This window comes from Amia ocellicauda, chromosome 12, assembly GCF_036373705.1.
Source record: "Amia ocellicauda isolate fAmiCal2 chromosome 12, fAmiCal2.hap1, whole genome shotgun sequence".
In the NCBI taxonomy this organism is placed as follows: Eukaryota; Metazoa; Chordata; class Actinopteri; order Amiiformes; family Amiidae; genus Amia; species Amia ocellicauda.
In genome coordinates this window covers 40,637,910-40,659,414 of record NC_089861.1, presented here as the reverse complement: position 1 = coordinate 40,659,414, position 21,505 = coordinate 40,637,910, and the positions used below count along the sequence as shown (strand labels likewise).

Sequence of the window (21,505 nt, the reverse complement as noted above, 5' to 3'; positions counted from 1 at the left end):
CGGACAGGCAGCACACCATCTTTCTACCTCCTTTTTGATGCCTGGCCAGAAGAATCGGTCCATTATCCAGCTTAAGATCTTGTCATGACACAGGTGACCTGCCCCAGCCAAATCAGATGAGAGCCTATGATCCTTAATATTAGATAGATAGTTTTCACTAGCGAGCACCCGGCCGGGCGATGTCCAGGCTGCCCGCAACGTCACCGTGGTTTTTCCAGGGGACCACACACTGCCGGGGGAGAGAGAAAAAGAAGGAGCTAAGGAGGCAGATTTGTTTTTGGGACAGGCAAGGCGAGAAGGGGAAGTGGGTCGGGGAGAAACATGTTTAGGTGTGGTGTTTGGCAACATGCTGGTATCCAGGACAGTCAGGTCAGAGGGGGTCTTGGGAATGGAAGGGAGGGTGCCCGCCGTCGGGCATCAGAAGGTGGCATCGTCCCGGGCAATGATGGTTCTCTGCCAGCCTGGTGCCAGCCTTCAGGTTGGACGTGGGAGATGGCAGATGAACTGCTCCAAGGCCACCAGGTCGGCAACTTCCGTGGCTTGAGCCAGCGGTGGCAGGCACCGGGAGCCAGGTTCGAACCGGAGGCTTCTGAGCTTTCGGCGCTGGCCGTCCGACGTCAGACCGACCCGGTCCAGGACACTGTCCCTCAGACTTTTGTAGTCTAGGGCACTCGGGTGGCAGGGGAGCCAGGCGTACCGCCCACTCCGACTCCGGCCAGTCGCAACACCGGGCAGTGCGCTTGAAGATGGCAAGAAAAGCCTCCGGGTCATGAAGTGAGCACTGACTCTGGTGGTACTCGATCCCACAACCATTGAATGACCACTGCCCTTTTCACTAAAAGTCCAACGCGCTATCCATTGCGCCACAGAGCATGCCTACTGATGATGGGGCATCTCAGCGTGCTTGTACAAGTAGCATTTACAGATGTGTTTTTTTAATCGCTCTCTCTGATATAGAGATGAAAGGAAATGATGGGTTCTTCTTTTAGATAATACGACTCATGTTGACTTGACTGTGAGGGAAAGTTTTTGTCAGGCACACTGTCTGTGTGTTTGTCTGTCTATCTGTGGCTGTCTGTGTGTCTGTGGCAGTCTGTGCTTGTGGCTGTCTGTGTGTGTGTCTGTGGCTGGACCGATGGGGCTGATTGGAAACATCTTCGACCTGGGTTTCTCTTCATCACAGATACATCTTTCGCTGCCCACATGCCCGAATTGCTTTTCAGCTGGATCACAGCCTCGCCCCAGGTGGGCAAAACCTCCAAAAGTGGTACAAACTCATCCACGTATTCCAGTGTTTCCGAGAAAGCTTGGCATAGTGAGTGAGAAAGTCAACCCTGACAGTGTGGCGACAGATGAGAAGCCACGGAATTGATGCACTCTGTGATGTCATAGAAGTCAGCTGTGAGAGAGTTCTGAGATGTCATCGCTGAACTGGCAGTGAAGGGAGAGGGAGAGGAAGGCAAAGCATGTACATGGCTTCTCTCGCTGACTGGGCAAGATTGGATTAATGAGAGAGTGCAAGGACGGAAATGCAGTTGTTTTCTCGAAGAGTGTAGAAGAGTTTTCTGGTCTCCTGATGGAGGCGTAGGTTCAAATACCACTTCTGACAGACTGATTTATAGCATGACCAATGCTAGGAATTGCAAAAGTGTTCTTTTATTTTCTGACACTAAGCTGTTGGTCACCTCGACTCGGTTGCATAAGTGTGGAAAGTCACGGATTCCCGCAATTCTGTGGCCTCATTCTCAAGGCTATCTTCTATAATACACCTCTCAAAAAAATAAGGGAACACGTAATCATCACAGCATAACACCAAGTCAATTACACTTCAGGCATATCAATCTGTACAGTTAAGAATCCAAAGCGGTGGTGAATCACTCTCTCCTTTTTTGGTGCAAATTAAAGTGACAGCAGGTGCACCGGAGAGAGGCAACTTCAAGACAACCCCAAAAAGGGAATGGTTTTGCAGGTGGTGGCCACAGACGATTGCTCTCTCCTTATCCTTCCTGACTGATTCTTCTCTAGTTTTGCCTTTTGCTAGTGTCCTTGTCACTACTGGTATTATGAGGCGCTCCCTGCAGCCCATTCAGGTTGCACAGGTAGTCCAGCTCCTCCAGTATGGCACATCCATACGTGCCGTCTGAAGAAAGTTTACTGTGTCTCCCAGTACAGTCTCAAAAGCATGGAGGTGGGAGAGTTACGAATTATGCAATGTACGGTGAAGATCTTGAGGTTTCCTAGACTTCGATCACGGAGATCCGATGTGTGATTTAAGAGTTCCCGCAGTTTTCTTGATCAGTATATAATCTCCCGGTGGACGTATACATCCTCTAAGAATGGCCGAGTGGTCTAATTTGCCAGACTTAAGGTGTTGTTCCCTTGAAGAGTGTAGAAGGGTTTTCTGGTCTCCTGATGGAGGTGTGTGTTCAAATCCCACTTCTGACAGATTGATTTATAGCATCACCAATGCTAGGAATTGCAAAAGTGTTCTTTTCACACTTGTGTGTAATGCATTTTGCAGCCAAATTACATAAACATGAGGAAATGCCTGGCAGAGAGACTCCTTCTGATGGCCGGTTAGCTCAGTTGGTTAGAGCGTGGTGCTAATAACGCCAAGGTCTTGGGTTCGATCCCCACATCGGCCAAGACCGATCGTAGGAGCTCATCTGTCTAGTTCGAGTCCTGTTTTTTGAATGTTTGACATGAAACTCCCTGAAGGCAAGCGTAGTAGTGCACTTAAGCAGTGGTAGGATCCACAAGACTTCATCAAGCCGTGTCAAAGTCGGCCATCTACATGCACACGGGAAAATGTCCTTTCGCCGCTTTGCTTTTCTCAGAACACTTCATTTGCATTCTGTCCTCTGATAGTTTCACCTCGTGGGCTCCTGCCAATTCCTTATTACACAGACTTGGAGAGGGAAGCAATGCCAGTGGCTTCAAGAATCAACGCAAGTTTCATGAATGGCACATCTAAGCCATGGTGCCAACCAGACATTGAGCTGTTGGTCACCTCGACTCGGTTGCATAAGTGTTGAAAGTCACGGATTCCCGCAATTCTGTGGCCGCATTCTCAAGGCTATCTTCTATAATACACCTCTCAAAAAAATAAGGGAACAAGTAATCATCACAGCATAATACCAAGTCAGTTACAGTTCAGGCATATTAATCTGTACAGTTAGGAAGCCTAAGCGGTTGTGAATCACTGTCTCTTGTTTTGGTGCAAATGAAAGTGACAGCAGGTGCACCGGAGATAGGCAACAGCAAGACAACCCCAAAAAGGGAATGGTTTTGCAGGTGGTGGCCACAGACGATTGCTCTCTCCTTATCCTTCCTGACTGATTCTTCTCTAGTTTTGCCTTTTGCTAGTGTCCTTGTCACTACTGGAATTATGAGGTGCTCCCTGCAGCCCATTCAGGTTGCACAGGTAGTCCAGCTCCTCCAGTATGGCACATCCATACGTGCCGTCTGAAGAAAGTTTGCTGTGTCTCCCAGTACAGTCTCAAAAGCATAGAGGTGGGAGAGTTACGAATTATGCAATGTACGGTGAAGATCTTGAGGTTTCCTAGATTTTGATCACGGAGATCCGATGTGTGATTTAAGTGTTCCCGCAGTTTTCTTGATCAGTATATAATCTCGCGGTGGACGTATACATCCTCTCAGAATGGCCGAGTGGTCTAATTTGCCAGACTTAAGGTGTTGTTCCCTTGAAGAGTGTAGAAGGGTTTTCTGGTCTCCTGATGGAGGCGTGGGTTCAAATCCCACTCCTGACAGATTGATTTATAGCATCACCAATGCTAGGAATTGCAAAAGTGTTCTTTTCACACTTGTGTGTAATGCATTTTGCAGCCAAATTACATAAACATGAGGAAATGCCAGTCAGAGAGACTCCTTCTGATGGCCGGTTAGCTCAGTTGGTTAGAGCATGGTGCTAATAACGCCAAGGTCTTGGGTTCGATCCCCACATCGGCCAACACCGATCGTAGGTGCTCATCTGTCTAGTTCGAGTCCTGTTTTTTGAATGTTTGACATGAAACTCCCTGAAGGCAAGCGTAGTAGTGCACTTAAGCAGTGGTAGGATCCACAAGACTTCATCAAGCCGTGTCAAAGTCGGCCATCTACATGCACACGGGAAAATGTCCTTTCGCCGCTTTGCTTTTCTCAGAACACTTCATTTGCATTCTGTCCTCTGATAGTTTCACCTCGTGGGCTCCTGCCAATTCCTTATTACACAGACTTGGAGAGGGAAGCAATGCCAGTGGCTTCAAGAATCAACGCAAGTTTCATGAATGGCACATCTAAGCCATGGTGCCAACCAGACATTGAGCTGTTGGTCACCTCGACTCGGTTGCATAAGTGTTGAAAGTCACGGATTCCCGCAATTCTGTGGCCGCATTCTCAAGGCTATCTTCTATAATACACCTCTCAAAAAAATAAGGGAACAAGTAATCATCACAGCATAATACCAAGTCAGTTACAGTTCAGGCATATTAATCTGTACAGTTAGGAAGCCTAAGCGGTTGTGAATCACTGTCTCTTGTTTTGGTGCAAATGAAAGTGACAGCAGGTGCACCGGAGATAGGCAACAGCAAGACAACCCCAAAAAGGGAATGGTTTTGCAGGTGGTGGCCACAGACGATTGCTCTCTCCTTATCCTTCCTGACTGATTCTTCTCTAGTTTTGCCTTTTGCTAGTGTCCTTGTCACTACTGGAATTATGAGGTGCTCCCTGCAGCCCATTCAGGTTGCACAGGTAGTCCAGCTCCTCCAGTATGGCACATCCATACGTGCCGTCTGAAGAAAGTTTGCTGTGTCTCCCAGTACAGTCTCAAAAGCATGGAGGTGGGAGAGTTACGAATTATGCAATGTACGGTGAAGATCTTGAGGTTTCCTAGATTTTGATCACGGAGATCCGATGTGTGATTTAAGTGTTCCCGCAGTTTTCTTGATCAGTATATAATCTCGCGGTGGACGTATACATCCTCTAAGAATGGCCGAGTGGTCTAATTTGCCAGACTTAAGGTGTTGTTCCCTTGAAGAGTGTAGAAGGGTTTTCTGGTCTCCTGATGGAGGTGTGTGTTCAAATCCCACTTCTGACAGATTGATTTATAGCATCACCAATGCTAGGAATTGCAAAAGTGTTCTTTTCACACTTGTGTGTAATGCATTTTGCAGCCAAATTACATAAACATGAGGAAATGCCTGGCAGAGAGACTCCTTTTGATGGCCGGTTAGCTCAGTTGGTTAGAGCGTGGTGCTAATAACGCCAAGGTCTTGGGTTCGATCCCCACATCGGCCAAGACCGATCTTAGGTGCTCATCCGTCTAGTTCGAGTCCTGTTTTTTGAATGTTTGACATGAAACTCCCTGAAGGCAAGCGTAGTAGTGCACTTAAGCAGTGGTAGGATCCACAAGACTTCATCAAGCCGTGTCAAAGTCGGCCATCTACATGCACACGGGAAAATGTCCTTTCGCCGCTTTGCTTTTCTCAGAACACTTCATTTGCATTCTGTCCTCTGATAGTTTCACCTCGTGGGCTCCTGCCAATTCCTTATTACACAGACTTGGAGAGGGAAGCAATGCCAGTGGCTTCAAGAATCAACGCAAGTTTCATGAATGGCACATCTAAGCCATGGTGCCAACCAGACATTGAGCTGTTGGTCACCTCGACTCGGTTGCATAAGTGTTGAAAGTCACGGATTCCTGCAATTCTGTGGCCGCATTCTCAAGGCTATCTTCTATAATACACCTCTCAAAAAAATAAGGGAACAAGTAATCATCACAGCATAATACCAAGTCAGTTACAGTTCAGGCATATTAATCTGTACAGTTAGGAAGCCTAAGCGGTTGTGAATCACTGTCTCTTGTTTTGGTGCAAATGAAAGTGACAGCAGGTGCACCGGAGATAGGCAACAGCAAGACAACCCCAAAAAGGGAATGGTTTTGCAGGTGGTGGCCACAGACGATTGCTCTCTCCTTATCCTTCCTGACTGATTCTTCTCTAGTTTTGCCTTTTGCTAGTGTCCTTGTCACTACTGGAATTATGAGGTGCTCCCTGCAGCCCATTCAGGTTGCACAGGTAGTCCAGCTCCTCCAGTATGGCACATCCATACGTGCCGTCTGAAGAAAGTTTGCTGTGTCTCCCAGTACAGTCTCAAAAGCATGGAGGTGGGAGAGTTACGAATTATGCAATGTACGGTGAAGATCTTGAGGTTTCCTAGATTTTGATCACGGAGATCCGATGTGTGATTTAAGTGTTCCCGCAGTTTTCTTGATCAGTATATAATCTCGCGGTGGACGTATACATCCTCTCAGAATGGCCGAGTGGTCTAATTTGCCAGACTTAAGGTGTTGTTCCCTTGAAGAGTGTAGAAGGGTTTTCTGGTCTCCTGATGGAGGCGTGGATTCAAATCCCACTCCTGACAGATTGGTTTATAGCATCACCAATGCTAGGAATTGCAAAAGTGTTCTTTTCACACTTGTGTGTAATGCATTTTGTTTTTTGAATGTTTGACATGAAACTCCCTGAAGGCAAGCGTAGTAGTGCACTTAAGCAGTGGTAGGATCCACAAGACTTCATCAAGCCGTGTCAAAGTCGGCCATCTACATGCACACGGGAAAATGTCCTTTCGCCGCTTTGCTTTTCTCAGAACACTTCATTTGCATTCTGTCCTCTGATAGTTTCACCTCGTGGGCTCCTGCCAATTCCTTATTACACAGACTTGGAGAGGGAAGCAATGCCAGTGGCTTCAAGAATCAACACAAGTTTCATGAATGGCACATCTAAGCCATGGTGCCAACCAGACATTGAGCTGTTGGTCACCTCGACTCGGTTGCATAAGTGTTGAAAGTCACGGATTCCGGCAATTCTGTGGCCGCATTCTCAAGGCTATCTTCTATAATACACCTCTCAAAAAAATAAGGGAACAAGTAATCATCACAGCATAATACCAAGTCAGTTACAGTTCAGGCATATTAATCTGTACAGTTAGGAAGCCTAAGCGGTTGTGAATCACTGTCTCTTGTTTTGGTGCAAATGAAAGTGACAGCAGGTGCACCGGAGATAGGCAACAGCAAGACAACCCCAAAAAGGGAATGGTTTTGCAGGTGGTGGCCACAGACGATTGCTCTCTCCTTATCCTTCCTGACTGATTCTTCTCTAGTTTTGCCTTTTGCTAGTGTCCTTGTCACTACTGGAATTATGAGGTGCTCCCTGCAGCCCATTCAGGTTGCACAGGTAGTCCAGCTCCTCCAGTATGGCACATCCATACGTGCCGTCTGAAGAAAGTTTGCTGTGTCTCCCAGTACAGTCTCAAAAGCATGGAGGTGGGAGAGTTACGAATTATGCAATGTACGGTGAAGATCTTGAGGTTTCCTAGATTTTGATCACGGAGATCCGATGTGTGATTTAAGTGTTCCCGCAGTTTTCTTGATCAGTATATAATCTCGCGGTGGACGTATACATCCTCTCAGAATGGCCGAGTGGTCTAATTTGCCAGACTTAAGGTGTTGTTCCCTTGAAGAGTGTAGAAGGGTTTTCTGGTCTCCTGATGGAGGTGTGGGTTCAAATCCCACTCCTGACAGATTGATTTATAGCATCACCAATGCTAGGAATTGCAAAAGTGTTCTTTTCACACTTGTGTGTAATGCATTTTGCAGCCAAATTACATAAACATGAGGAAATGCCTGGCAGAGAGACTACTTTTGATGGCCGGTTAGCTCAGTTGGTTAGAGCGTGGTGCTAATAACGCCAAGGTCTTGGGTTCGATCCCCACATCGGCCAAGACCGATCGTAGGTGCTCATCCGTCTAGTTCGAGTCCTGTTTTTTGAATGTTTGACATGAAACTCCCTGAAGGCAAGCGTAGTAGTGCACTTAAGCAGTGGTAGGATCCACAAGACTTCATCAAGCCGTGTCAAAGTCGGCCATCTACATGCACACGGGAAAATGTCCTTTCGCCGCTTTGCTTTTCTCAGAACACTTCATTTGCATTCTGTCCTCTGATAGTTTCACCTCGTGGGCTCCTGCCAATTCCTTATTACACAGACTTGGAGAGGGAAGCAATGCCAGTGGCTTCAAGAATCAACGCAAGTTTCATGAATGGCACATCTAAGCCATGGTGCCAACCAGACATTGAGCTGTTGGTCACCTCGACTCGGTTGCATAAGTGTTGAAAGTCACGGATTCCCGCAATTCTGTGGCCGCATTCTCAAGGCTATCTTCTATAATACACCTCTCAAAAAAATAAGGGAACAAGTAATCATCACAGCATAATACCAAGTCAGTTACAGTTCAGGCATATTAATCTGTACAGTTAGGAAGCCTAAGCGGTTGTGAATCACTGTCTCTTGTTTTGGTGCAAATGAAAGTGACAGCAGGTGCACCGGAGATAGGCAACAGCAAGACAACCCCAAAAAGGGAATGGTTTTGCAGGTGGTGGCCACAGACGATTGCTCTCTCCTTATCCTTCCTGACTGATTCTTCTCTAGTTTTGCCTTTTGCTAGTGTCCTTGTCACTACTGGAATTATGAGGTGCTCCCTGCAGCCCATTCAGGTTGCACAGGTAGTCCAGCTCCTCCAGTATGGCACATCCATACGTGCCGTCTGAAGAAAGTTTGCTGTGTCTCCCAGTACAGTCTCAAAAGCATGGAGGTGGGAGAGTTACGAATTATGCAATGTACGGTGAAGATCTTGAGGTTTCCTAGATTTTGATCACGGAGATCCGATGTGTGATTTAAGTGTTCCCGCAGTTTTCTTGATCAGTATATAATCTCGCGGTGGACGTATACATCCTCTCAGAATGGCCGAGTGGTCTAATTTGCCAGACTTAAGGTGTTGTTCCCTTGAAGAGTGTAGAAGGGTTTTCTGGTCTCCTGATGGAGGCGTGGATTCAAATCCCACTCCTGACAGATTGGTTTATAGCATCACCAATGCTAGGAATTGCAAAAGTGTTCTTTTCACACTTGTGTGTAATGCATTTTGTTTTTTGAATGTTTGACATGAAACTCCCTGAAGGCAAGCGTAGTAGTGCACTTAAGCAGTGGTAGGATCCACAAGACTTCATCAAGCCGTGTCAAAGTCGGCCATCTACATGCACACGGGAAAATGTCCTTTCGCCGCTTTGCTTTTCTCAGAACACTTCATTTGCATTCTGTCCTCTGATAGTTTCACCTCGTGGGCTCCTGCCAATTCCTTATTACACAGACTTGGAGAGGGAAGCAATGCCAGTGGCTTCAAGAATCAACACAAGTTTCATGAATGGCACATCTAAGCCATGGTGCCAACCAGACATTGAGCTGTTGGTCACCTCGACTCGGTTGCATAAGTGTTGAAAGTCACGGATTCCGGCAATTCTGTGGCCGCATTCTCAAGGCTATCTTCTATAATACACCTCTCAAAAAAATAAGGGAACAAGTAATCATCACAGCATAATACCAAGTCAGTTACAGTTCAGGCATATTAATCTGTACAGTTAGGAAGCCTAAGCGGTTGTGAGTCACTGTCTCTTGTTTTGGTGCAAATGAAAGTGACAGCAGGTGCACCGGAGATAGGCAACAGCAAGACAACCCCAAAAAGGGAATGGTTTTGCAGGTGGTGGCCACAGACGATTGCTCTCTCCTTATCCTTCCTGACTGATTCTTCTCTAGTTTTGCCTTTTGCTAGTGTCCTTGTCACTACTGGAATTATGAGGTGCTCCCTGCAGCCCATTCAGGTTGCACAGGTAGTCCAGCTCCTCCAGTATGGCACATCCATACGTGCCGTCTGAAGAAAGTTTGCTGTGTCTCCCAGTACAGTCTCAAAAGCATGGAGGTGGGAGAGTTACGAATTATGCAATGTACGGTGAAGATCTTGAGGTTTCCTAGATTTTGATCACGGAGATCCGATGTGTGATTTAAGTGTTCCCGCAGTTTTCTTGATCAGTATATAATCTCGCGGTGGACGTATACATCCTCTCAGAATGGCCGAGTGGTCTAATTTGCCAGACTTAAGGTGTTGTTCCCTTGAAGAGTGTAGAAGGGTTTTCTGGTCTCCTGATGGAGGTGTGGGTTCAAATCCCACTCCTGACAGATTGATTTATAGCATCACCAATGCTAGGAATTGCAAAAGTGTTCTTTTCACACTTGTGTGTAATGCATTTTGCAGCCAAATTACATAAACATGAGGAAATGCCTGGCAGAGAGACTACTTTTGATGGCCGGTTAGCTCAGTTGGTTAGAGCGTGGTGCTAATAACGCCAAGGTCTTGGGTTCGATCCCCACATCGGCCAAGACCGATCGTAGGTGCTCATCCGTCTAGTTCGAGTCCTGTTTTTTGAATGTTTGACATGAAACTCCCTGAAGGCAAGCGTAGTAGTGCACTTAAGCAGTGGTAGGATCCACAAGACTTCATCAAGCCGTGTCAAAGTCGGCCATCTACATGCACACGGGAAAATGTCCTTTCGCCGCTTTGCTTTTCTCAGAACACTTCATTTGCATTCTGTCCTCTGATAGTTTCAACTCGTGGGCTCCTGCCAATTCCTTATTACACAGACTTGGAGAGGGAAGCAATGCCAGTGGCTTCAAGAATCAACGCAAGTTTCATGAATGGCACATCTAAGCCATGGTGCCAACCAGACATTGAGCTGTTGGTCACCTCGACTCGGTTGCATAAGTGTTGAAAGTCACGGATTCCCGCAATTCTGTGGCCGCATTCTCAAGGCTATCTTCTATAATACACCTCTCAAAAAAATAAGGGAACAAGTAATCATCACAGCATAAAACCAAGTCAGTTACAGTTCAGGCATATTAATCTGTACAGTTAGGAAGCCTAAGCGGTTGTGAATCACTGTCTCTTGTTTTGGTGCAAATGAAAGTGACAGCAGGTGCACCGGAGATAGGCAACAGCAAGACAACCCCAAAAAGGGAATGGTTTTGCAGGTGGTGGCCACAGACGATTGCTCTCTCCTTATCCTTCCTGACTGATTCTTCTCTAGTTTTGCCTTTTGCTAGTGTCCTTGTCACTACTGGAATTATGAGGTGCTCCCTGCAGCCCATTCAGGTTGCACAGGTAGTCCAGCTCCTCCAGTATGGCACATCCATACGTGCCGTCTGAAGAAAGTTTGCTGTGTCTCCCAGTACAGTCTCAAAAGCATGGAGGTGGGAGAGTTACGAATTATGCAATGTACGGTGAAGATCTTGAGGTTTCCTAGATTTTGATCACGGAGATCCGATGTGTGATTTAAGTGTTCCCGCAGTTTTCTTGATCAGTATATAATCTCGCGGTGGACGTATACATCCTCTCAGAATGGCCGAGTGGTCTAATTTGCCAGACTTAAGGTGTTGTTCCCTTGAAGAGTGTAGAAGGGTTTTCTGGTCTCCTGATGGAGGCGTGGATTCAAATCCCACTCCTGACAGATTGGTTTATAGCATCACCAATGCTAGGAATTGCAAAAGTGTTCTTTTCACACTTGTGTGTAATGCATTTTGTTTTTTGAATGTTTGACATGAAACTCCCTGAAGGCAAGCGTAGTAGTGCACTTAAGCAGTGGTAGGATCCACAAGACTTCATCAAGCCGTGTCAAAGTCGGCCATCTACATGCACACGGGAAAATGTCCTTTCGCCGCTTTGCTTTTCTCAGAACACTTCATTTGCATTCTGTCCTCTGATAGTTTCACCTCGTGGGCTCCTGCCAATTCCTTATTACACAGACTTGGAGAGGGAAGCAATGCCAGTGGCTTCAAGAATCAACACAAGTTTCATGAATGGCACATCTAAGCCATGGTGCCAACCAGACATTGAGCTGTTGGTCACCTCGACTCGGTTGCATAAGTGTTGAAAGTCACGGATTCCGGCAATTCTGTGGCCGCATTCTCAAGGCTATCTTCTATAATACACCTCTCAAAAAAATAAGGGAACAAGTAATCATCACAGCATAATACCAAGTCAGTTACAGTTCAGGCATATTAATCTGTACAGTTAGGAAGCCTAAGCGGTTGTGAATCACTGTCTCTTGTTTTGGTGCAAATGAAAGTGACAGCAGGTGCACCGGAGATAGGCAACAGCAAGACAACCCCAAAAAGGGAATGGTTTTGCAGGTGGTGGCCACAGACGATTGCTCTCTCCTTATCCTTCCTGACTGATTCTTCTCTAGTTTTGCCTTTTGCTAGTGTCCTTGTCACTACTGGAATTATGAGGTGCTCCCTGCAGCCCATTCAGGTTGCACAGGTAGTCCAGCTCCTCCAGTATGGCACATCCATACGTGCCGTCTGAAGAAAGTTTGCTGTGTCTCCCAGTACAGTCTCAAAAGCATGGAGGTGGGAGAGTTACGAATTATGCAATGTACGGTGAAGATCTTGAGGTTTCCTAGATTTTGATCACGGAGATCCGATGTGTGATTTAAGTGTTCCCGCAGTTTTCTTGATCAGTATATAATCTCGCGGTGGACGTATACATCCTCTCAGAATGGCCGAGTGGTCTAATTTGCCAGACTTAAGGTGTTGTTCCCTTGAAGAGTGTAGAAGGGTTTTCTGGTCTCCTGATGGAGGCGTGGATTCAAATCCCACTCCTGACAGATTGGTTTATAGCATCACCAATGCTAGGAATTGCAAAAGTGTTCTTTTCACACTTGTGTGTAATGCATTTTGTTTTTTGAATGTTTGACATGAAACTCCCTGAAGGCAAGCGTAGTAGTGCACTTAAGCAGTGGTAGGATCCACAAGACTTCATCAAGCCGTGTCAAAGTCGGCCATCTACATGCACACGGGAAAATGTCCTTTCGCCGCTTTGCTTTTCTCAGAACACTTCATTTGCATTCTGTCCTCTGATAGTTTCACCTCGTGGGCTCCTGCCAATTCCTTATTACACAGACTTGGAGAGGGAAGCAATGCCAGTGGCTTCAAGAATCAACACAAGTTTCATGAATGGCACATCTAAGCCATGGTGCCAACCAGACATTGAGCTGTTGGTCACCTCGACTCGGTTGCATAAGTGTTGAAAGTCACGGATTCCGGCAATTCTGTGGCCGCATTCTCAAGGCTATCTTCTATAATACACCTCTCAAAAAAATAAGGGAACAAGTAATCATCACAGCATAATACCAAGTCAGTTACAGTTCAGGCATATTAATCTGTACAGTTAGGAAGCCTAAGCGGTTGTGAATCACTGTCTCTTGTTTTGGTGCAAATGAAAGTGACAGCAGGTGCACCGGAGATAGGCAACAGCAAGACAACCCCAAAAAGGGAATGGTTTTGCAGGTGGTGGCCACAGACGATTGCTCTCTCCTTATCCTTCCTGACTGATTCTTCTCTAGTTTTGCCTTTTGCTAGTGTCCTTGTCACTACTGGAATTATGAGGTGCTCCCTGCAGCCCATTCAGGTTGCACAGGTAGTCCAGCTCCTCCAGTATGGCACATCCATACGTGCCGTCTGAAGAAAGTTTGCTGTGTCTCCCAGTACAGTCTCAAAAGCATGGAGGTGGGAGAGTTACGAATTATGCAATGTACGGTGAAGATCTTGAGGTTTCCTAGATTTTGATCACGGAGATCCGATGTGTGATTTAAGTGTTCCCGCAGTTTTCTTGATCAGAATATAATCTCGCGGTGGACGTATACATCCTCTCAGAATGGCCGAGTGGTCTAATTTGCCAGACTTAAGGTGTTGTTCCCTTGAAGAGTGTAGAAGGGTTTTCTGGTCTCCTGATGGAGGTGTGGGTTCAAATCCCACTCCTGACAGATTGATTTATAGCATCACCAATGCTAGGAATTGCAAAAGTGTTCTTTTCACACTTGTGTGTAATGCATTTTGCAGCCAAATTACATAAACATGAGGAAATGCCTGGCAGAGAGACTCCTTTTGATGGCCGGTTAGCTCAGTTGGTTAGAGCGTGGTGCTAATAACGCCAAGGTCTTGGGTTCGATCCCCACATCGGCCAAGACCGATCGTAGGTGCTCATCCGTCTAGTTCGAGTCCTGTTTTTTGAATGTTTGACATGAAACTCCCTGAAGGCAAGCGTAGTAGTGCACTTAAGCAGTGGTAGGATCCACAAGACTTCATCAAGCCGTGTCAAAGTCGGCCATCTACATGCACACGGGAAAATGTCCTTTCGCCGCTTTGCTTTTCTCAGAACACTTCATTTGCATTCTGTCCTCTGATAGTTTCAACTCGTGGGCTCCTGCCAATTCCTTATTACACAGACTTGGAGAGGGAAGCAATGCCAGTGGCTTCAAGAATCAACGCAAGTTTCATGAATGGCACATCTAAGCCATGGTGCCAACCAGACATTGAGCTGTTGGTCACCTCGACTCGGTTGCATAAGTGTTGAAAGTCACGGATTCCCGCAATTCTGTGGCCGCATTCTCAAGGCTATCTTCTATAATACACCTCTCAAAAAAATAAGGGAACAAGTAATCATCACAGCATAAAACCAAGTCAGTTACAGTTCAGGCATATTAATCTGTACAGTTCGGAAGCCTAAGCGGTTGTGAATCACTGTCTCTTGTTTTGGTGCAAATGAAAGTGACAGCAGGTGCACCGGAGATAGGCAACAGCAAGACAACCCCAAAAAGGGAATGGTTTTGCAGGTGGTGGCCACAGACGATTGCTCTCTCCTTATCCTTCCTGACTGATTCTTCTCTAGTTTTGCCTTTTGCTAGTGTCCTTGTCACTACTGGAATTATGAGGTGCTCCCTGCAGCCCATTCAGGTTGCACAGGTAGTCCAGCTCCTCCAGTATGGCACATCCATACGTGCCGTCTGAAGAAAGTTTGCTGTGTCTCCCAGTACAGTCTCAAAAGCATGGAGGTGGGAGAGTTACGAATTATGCAATGTACGGTGAAGATCTTGAGGTTTCCTAGATTTTGATCACGGAGATCCGATGTGTGATTTAAGTGTTCCCGCAGTTTTCTTGATCAGTATATAATCTCGCGGTGGACGTATACATCCTCTCAGAATGGCCGAGTGGTCTAATTTGCCAGACTTAAGGTGTTGTTCCCTTGAAGAGTGTGGAAGGGTTTTCTGGTCTCCTGATGGAGGCGTGGGTTCAAATCCAACTCCTGACAGATTGATTTATAGCATCACCAATGCTAGGAATTGCAAAAGTGTTCTTTTCACACTTGTTTGTAATGCATTTTGTTTTTTGAATGTTTGACATGAAACTCCCTGAAGGCAAGCGTAGTAGTGCACTTAAGCAGTGGTAGGATCCACAAGACTTCATCAAGCCGTGTCAAAGTCGGCCATCTACATGCACACGGGAAAATGTCCTTTCGCCGCTTTGCTTTTCTCAGAACACTTCATTTGCATTCTGTCCTCTGATAGTTTCACCTCGTGGGCTCCTGCCAATTCCTTATTACACAGACTTGGAGAGGGAAGCAATGCCAGTGGCTTCAAAAATCAACGCAAGTTTCATGAATGGCACATCTAAGCCATGGTGCCAACCAGACATTGAGCTGTTGGTCACCTCGACTCGGTTGCATAAGTGTTGAAAGTCACGGATTCCCGCAATTCTGTGGCCGCATTCTCAAGGCTATCTTCTATAATACACCTCTCAAAAAAATAAGGGAACAAGTAATCATCACAGCATAATACCAAGTCAGTTACAGTTCAGGCATATTAATCTGTACAGTTAGGAAGCCTAAGCGGTTGTGAATCACTGTCTCTTGTTTTGGTGCAAATGAAAGTGACAGCAGGTGCACCGGAGATAGGCAACAGCAAGACAACCCCAAAAAGGGAATGGTTTTGCAGGTGGTGGCCACAGACGATTGCTCTCTCCTTATCCTTCCTGACTGATTCTTCTCTAGTTTTGCCTTTTGCTAGTGTCCTTGTCACTACTGGAATTATGAGGTGCTCCCTGCAGCCCATTCAGGTTGCACAGGTAGTCCAGCTCCTCCAGTATGGCACATCCATACGTGCCGTCTGAAGAAAGTTTGCTGTGTCTCCCAGTACAGTCTCAAAAGCATGGAGGTGGGAGAGTTACGAATTATGCAATGTACGGTGAAGATCTTGAGGTTTCCTAGATTTTGATCACGGAGATCCGATGTGTGATTTAAGTGTTCCCGCAGTTTTCTTGATCAGTATATAATCTCGCGGTAGACGTATACATCCTCTCAGAATGGCCGAGTGGTCTAATTTGCCAGACTTAAGGTGTTGTTCCCTTGAAGAGTGTAGAAGGGTTTTCTGGTCTCCTGATGGAGGCGTGGGTTCAAATCCCACTCCTGACAGATTGATTTATAGCATCACCAATGCTAGGAATTGCAAAAGTGTTCTTTTCACACTTGTGTGTAATGCATTTTGCAGCCAAATTACATAAACATGAGGAAATGCCTGGCAGAGAGACTCCTTTTGATGGCCGGTTAGCTCAGTTGGTTAGAGCGTGGTGCTAATAACGCCAAGGTCTTGGGTTCGATCCCCACATCGGCCAAGACCGATCGTAGGTGCTCATCCGTCTAGTTCGAGTCCTGTTTTTTGAATGTTTGACATGAAACTCCCTGAAGGCAAGCGTAGTAGTGCACTTAAGCAGTGGTAGGATCCACAAGACTTCATCAAGCCGTGTCAAAGTCGGCCATCTACATGCACACGGGAAAATGTCCTTTCGCCGCTTTGCTTTTCTCAGAACACTTCATTTGCATTCTGTCCTCTGATAGTTTCAACTCGTGGGCTCCTGCCAATTCCTTATTACACAGACTTGGAGAGGGAAGCAATGCCAGTGGCTTCAAGAATCAACGCAAGTTTCATGAATGGCACATCTAAGCCATGGTGCCAACCAGACATTGAGCTGTTGGTCACCTCGACTCGGTTGCATAAGTGTTGAAAGTCACGGATTCCCGCAATTCTGTGGCCGCATTCTCAAGGCTATCTTCTATAATACACCTCTCAAAAAAATAAGGGAACAAGTAATCATCACAGCATAATACCAAGTCAGTTACAGTTCAGGCATATTAATCTGTACAGTTAGGAAGCCTAAGCGGTTGTGAATCACTGTCTCTTGTTTTGGTGCAAATGAAAGTGACAGCAGGTGCACCGGAGATAGGCAACAGCAAGACAACCCCAAAAAGGGAATGGTTTTGCAGGTGGTGGCCACAGACGATTGCTCTCTCCTTATCCTTCCTGACTGATTCTTCTCTAGTTTTGCCTTTTGCTAGTGTCCTTGTCACTACTGGAATTATGAGGTGCTCCCTGCAGCCCATTCAGGTTGCACAGGTAGTCCAGCTCCTCCAGTATGGCACATCCATACGTGCCGTCTGAAGAAAGTTTGCTGTGTCTCCCAGTACAGTCTCAAAAGCATGGAGGTGGGAGAGTTACGAATTATGCAATGTACGGTGAAGATCTTGAGGTTTCCTAGATTTTGATCACGGAGATCCGATGTGTGATTTAAGTGTTCCCGCAGTTTTCTTGATCAGTATATAATCTCGCGGTGGACGTATACATCCTCTCAGAATGGCCGAGTGGTCTAATTTGCCAGACTTAAGGTGTTGTTCCCTTGAAGAGTGTGGAAGGGTTTTCTGGTCTCCTGATGGAGGCGTGGGTTCAAATCCCACTCCTGACAGATTGATTTATAGCATCACCAATGCTAGGAATTGCAAAAGTGTTCTTTTCACACTTGTGTGTAATGCATTTTGCAGCCAAATTACATAAACATGAGGAAATGCCTGGCAGAGAGACTACTTTTGATGGCCGGTTAGCTCAGTTGGTTAGAGCGTGGTGCTAATAACGCCATGGTCTTGGGTTCGATCCCCACATCGGCCAAGACCGATCTTAGGTGCTCATCCGTCTAGTTCGAGTCCTGTTTTTTGAATGTTTGACATGAAACTCCCTGAAGGCAAGCGTAGTAGTGCACTTAAGCAGTGGTAGGATCCACAAGACTTCATCAAGCCGTGTCAAAGTCGGCCATCTACATGCACACGGGAAAATGTCCTTTCGCCGCTTTGCTTTTCTCAGAACACTTCATTTGCATTCTGTCCTCTGATAGTTTCACCTCGTGGGCTCCTGCCAATTCCTTATTACACAGACTTGGAGAGGGAAGCAATGCCAGTGGCTTCAAGAATCAACGCAAGTTTCATGAATGGCACATCTAAGCCATGGTGCCAACCAGACATTGAGCTGTTGGTCACCTCGACTCGGTTGCATAAGTGTTGAAAGTCACGGATTCCCGCAATTCTGTGGCCGCATTCTCAAGGCTATCTTCTATAATACACCTCTCAAAAAAATAAGGGAACAAGTAATCATCACAGCATAATACCAAGTCAGTTACAGTTCAGGCATATTAATCTGTACAGTTAGGAAGCCTAAGCGGTTGTGAATCACTGTCTCTTGTTTTGGTGCAAATGAAAGTGACAGCAGGTGCACCGGAGATAGGCAACAGCAAGACAACCCCAAAAAGGGAATGGTTTTGCAGGTGGTGGCCACAGACGATTGCTCTCTCCTTATCCTTCCTGACTGATTCTTCTCTAGTTTTGCCTTTTGCTAGTGTCCTTGTCACTACTGGAATTATGAGGTGCTCCCTGCAGCCCATTCAGGTTGCACAGGTAGTCCAGCTCCTCCAGTATGGCACATCCATACGTGCCGTCTGAAGAAAGTTTGCTGTGTCTCCCAATACAGTCTCAAAAGCATGGAGGTGGGAGAGTTACGAATTATGCAATGTATGGTGAAGATCTTGAGGTTTCCTAGATTTTGATCACGGAGATCCGATGAGTGATTTAAGTGTTCCCGCAGTTTTCTTGATCAGTATATAATCTCGCGGTGGACGTATACATCCTCTCAGAATGGCCGAGTGGTCTAATTTGCCAGACTTAAGGTGTTGTTCCCTTGAAGAGTGTAGAAGGGTTTTCTGGTCTCCTGATGGAGGCGTGGGTTCAAATCCCACTCCTGACAGATTGATTTATAGCATCACCAATGCTAGGAATTGCAAAAGTATTCTTTTCACACATGTTTGTAATGCATTTTGCAGCCAAATTACATAAACATGAGGAAATGCCTGTCTGAGAGACTCCTTCTGATGGCCGGTTAGCTCAGTTGGTTAGAGCGTGGTGCTAATAACGCCAAGGTCTTGGGTTCGATCCCCACATCGGCCAAGACCGATCTTAGGTGCTCATCCGTCTAGTTGGAGTCCTGTTTTTTGAATGTTTGACATGAAACTCCCTGAAGGCAAGCGTAGTAGTGCACTTAAGCAGTGGTAGGATCCACAAGACTTCATCAAGCCGTGTCAAAGTCGGCCATCTACATGCACACGGGAAAATGTCCTTTCGCCGCTTTGCTTTTCTCAGAACACTTCATTTGCATTCTGTCCTCTGATAGTTTCACCTCGTGGGCTCCTGCCAATTCCTTATTACACAGACTTGGAGAGGGAAGCAATGCCAGTGGCTTCAAGAATCAACGCAAGTTTCATGAATGGCACATCTAAGCCATGGTGCCAACCAGACATTGAGCTGTTGGTCACCTCGACTCGGTTGCATAAGTGTTGAAAGTCACGGATTCCCGCAATTCTGTGGCCGCATTCTCAAGGCTATCTTCTATAATACACCTCTCAAAAAAATAAGGGAACAAGTAATCATCACAGCATAATACCAAGTCAGTTACAGTTCAGGCATATTAATCTGTACAGTTCGGAAGCCTAAGCGGTTGTGAATCACTGTCTCTTGTTTTGGTGCAAATGAAAGTGACAGCAGGTGCACCGGAGATAGGCAACAGCAAGACAACCCCAAAAAGGGAATGGTTTTGCAGGTGGTGGCCACAGACGATTGCTCTCTCCTTATCCTTCCTGACTGATTCTTCTCTAGTTTTGCCTTTTGCTAGTGTCCTTGTCACTACTGGAATTATGAGGTGCTCCCTGCAGCCCATTCAGGTTGCACAGGTAGTCCAGCTCCTCCAGTATGGCACATCCATACGTGCCGTCTGAAGAAAGTTTGCTGTGTCTCCCAGTACAGTCTCAAAAGCATGGAGGTGGGAGAGTTACGAATTATGCAATGTACGGTGAAGATCTTGAGGTTTCCTAGATTTTGATCACGGAGATCCGATGTGTGATTTAAGTGTTCCCGCAGTTTTCTTGATCAGTATATAATCTCCCGGTGGACGTATACATCCTCTCAGAATGGCCGAGTGGTCTAATTTGCCAGACTTAAGGTGTTGTTCCCTTGAAGAGTGTAGAAGGGTTTTCTGGTCTCCTGATGGAGGCGTGGGTTCAAATCCCACTCCTGACAGATTGATTTATAGCATCCCTAATGCTAGGAATTGCAAAAGTGTTCTTTTCACACTTGTGTGTAATGCATTTTGCAGCCAAATTACATAAACATGAGGAAATGCCTGGCAGAGAGACTCCTTTTGATGGCCGGTTAGCTCAGTTGGTTAGAGCGTGGTGCTAATAACGCCAAGGTCTTGGGTTCGATCCCCACATCGGCCAAGACCGATCGTAGGTGCTCATCCGTCTAGTTCGAGTCCTGTTTTTTGAATGTTTGACATGAAACTCCCTGAAGGCAAGCGTAGTAGTGCACTTAAGCAGTGGTAGGATCCACAAGACTTCATCAAGCCGTGTCAAAGTCGGCCATCTACATGCACACGGGAAAATGTCCTTTCGCCGCTTTGCTTTTCTCAGAACACTTCATTTGCATTCTGTCCTCTGATAGTTTCACCTCGTGGGCTCCTGCCAATTCCTTATTACACAGACTTGGAGAGGGAAGCAATGCCAGTGGCTTCAAGAATCAACGCAAGTTTCATGAATGGCACATCTAAGCCATGGTGCCAACCAGACATTGAGCTGTTGGTCACCTCGACTCGGTTGCATAAGTGTTGAAAGTCACGGATTCCCGCAATTCTGTGGCCGCATTCTCAAGGCTATCTTCTATAATACACCTCTCAAAAAAATAAGGGAACAAGTAATCATCACAGCATAATACCAAGTCAGTTACAGTTCAGGCATATTAATCTGTACAGTTAGGAAGCCTAAGCGGTTGTGAATCACTGTCTCTTGTTTTGGTGCAAATGAAAGTGACAGCAGGTGCACCGGAGATAGGCAACAGCAAGACAACCCCAAAAAGGGAATGGTTTTGCAGGTGGTGGCCACAGACGATTGCTCTCTCCTTATCCTTCCTGACTGATTCTTCTCTAGTTTTGCCTTTTGCTAGTGTCCTTGTCACTACTGGAATTATGAGGTGCTCCCTGCAGCCCATTCAGGTTGCACAGGTAGTCCAGCTCCTCCAGTATGGCACATCCATACGTGCCGTCTGAAGAAAGTTTGCTGTGTCTCCCAGTACAGTCTCAAAAGCATGGAGGTGGGAGAGTTACGAATTATGCAATGTACGGTGAAGATCTTGAGGTTTCCTAGATTTTGATCACGGAGATCCGATGTGTGATTTAAGTGTTCCCGCAGTTTTCTTGATCAGTATATAATCTCGCGGTGGACGTATACATCCTCTCAGAATGGCCGAGTGGTCTAATTTGCCAGACTTAAGGTGTTGGTCCCTTGAAGAGTGTAGAAGGGTTTTCTGGTCTCCTGATGGAGGCGTGGGTTCAAATCCCACTCCTGACAGATTGATTTATAGCATCACC

General features: G+C 46.2%; 10 non-coding genes across 10 annotated transcripts; all 10 read left to right on the top strand.

Moving 5' to 3' along the window:
• The first annotated feature begins 2,571 nt into the window (after positions 1–2,571).
• Positions 2,572–2,645, top strand: trnai-aau (transfer RNA isoleucine (anticodon AAU)). Its single transcript has one exon. It is a non-coding gene; the product is annotated as a tRNA-Ile (tRNA).
• A 1,251-nt stretch (positions 2,646–3,896) lies between these two features.
• Positions 3,897–3,970, top strand: trnai-aau (transfer RNA isoleucine (anticodon AAU)). Its single transcript has one exon. It is a non-coding gene; the product is annotated as a tRNA-Ile (tRNA).
• A 1,251-nt stretch (positions 3,971–5,221) lies between these two features.
• Positions 5,222–5,295, top strand: trnai-aau (transfer RNA isoleucine (anticodon AAU)). The gene has a single exon. It is a non-coding gene; the product is annotated as a tRNA-Ile (tRNA).
• Positions 5,296–7,704: 2,409 nt separating this feature from the next.
• trnai-aau (transfer RNA isoleucine (anticodon AAU)) lies at positions 7,705–7,778 on the top strand. Its single transcript has one exon. It is a non-coding gene; the product is annotated as a tRNA-Ile (tRNA).
• A 2,409-nt stretch (positions 7,779–10,187) lies between these two features.
• trnai-aau (transfer RNA isoleucine (anticodon AAU)) lies at positions 10,188–10,261 on the top strand. Its single transcript has one exon. It is a non-coding gene; the product is annotated as a tRNA-Ile (tRNA).
• A 3,567-nt stretch (positions 10,262–13,828) lies between these two features.
• trnai-aau (transfer RNA isoleucine (anticodon AAU)) lies at positions 13,829–13,902 on the top strand. Its single transcript has one exon. It is a non-coding gene; the product is annotated as a tRNA-Ile (tRNA).
• A 2,409-nt stretch (positions 13,903–16,311) lies between these two features.
• Positions 16,312–16,385, top strand: trnai-aau (transfer RNA isoleucine (anticodon AAU)). The gene has a single exon. It is a non-coding gene; the product is annotated as a tRNA-Ile (tRNA).
• Positions 16,386–17,636: 1,251 nt separating this feature from the next.
• trnai-aau (transfer RNA isoleucine (anticodon AAU)) lies at positions 17,637–17,710 on the top strand. Its single transcript has one exon. It is a non-coding gene; the product is annotated as a tRNA-Ile (tRNA).
• Positions 17,711–18,961: 1,251 nt separating this feature from the next.
• trnai-aau (transfer RNA isoleucine (anticodon AAU)) lies at positions 18,962–19,035 on the top strand. Its single transcript has one exon. It is a non-coding gene; the product is annotated as a tRNA-Ile (tRNA).
• Positions 19,036–20,286: 1,251 nt separating this feature from the next.
• trnai-aau (transfer RNA isoleucine (anticodon AAU)) lies at positions 20,287–20,360 on the top strand. Its single transcript has one exon. It is a non-coding gene; the product is annotated as a tRNA-Ile (tRNA).
• Positions 20,361–21,505: the final 1,145 nt, after the last annotated feature.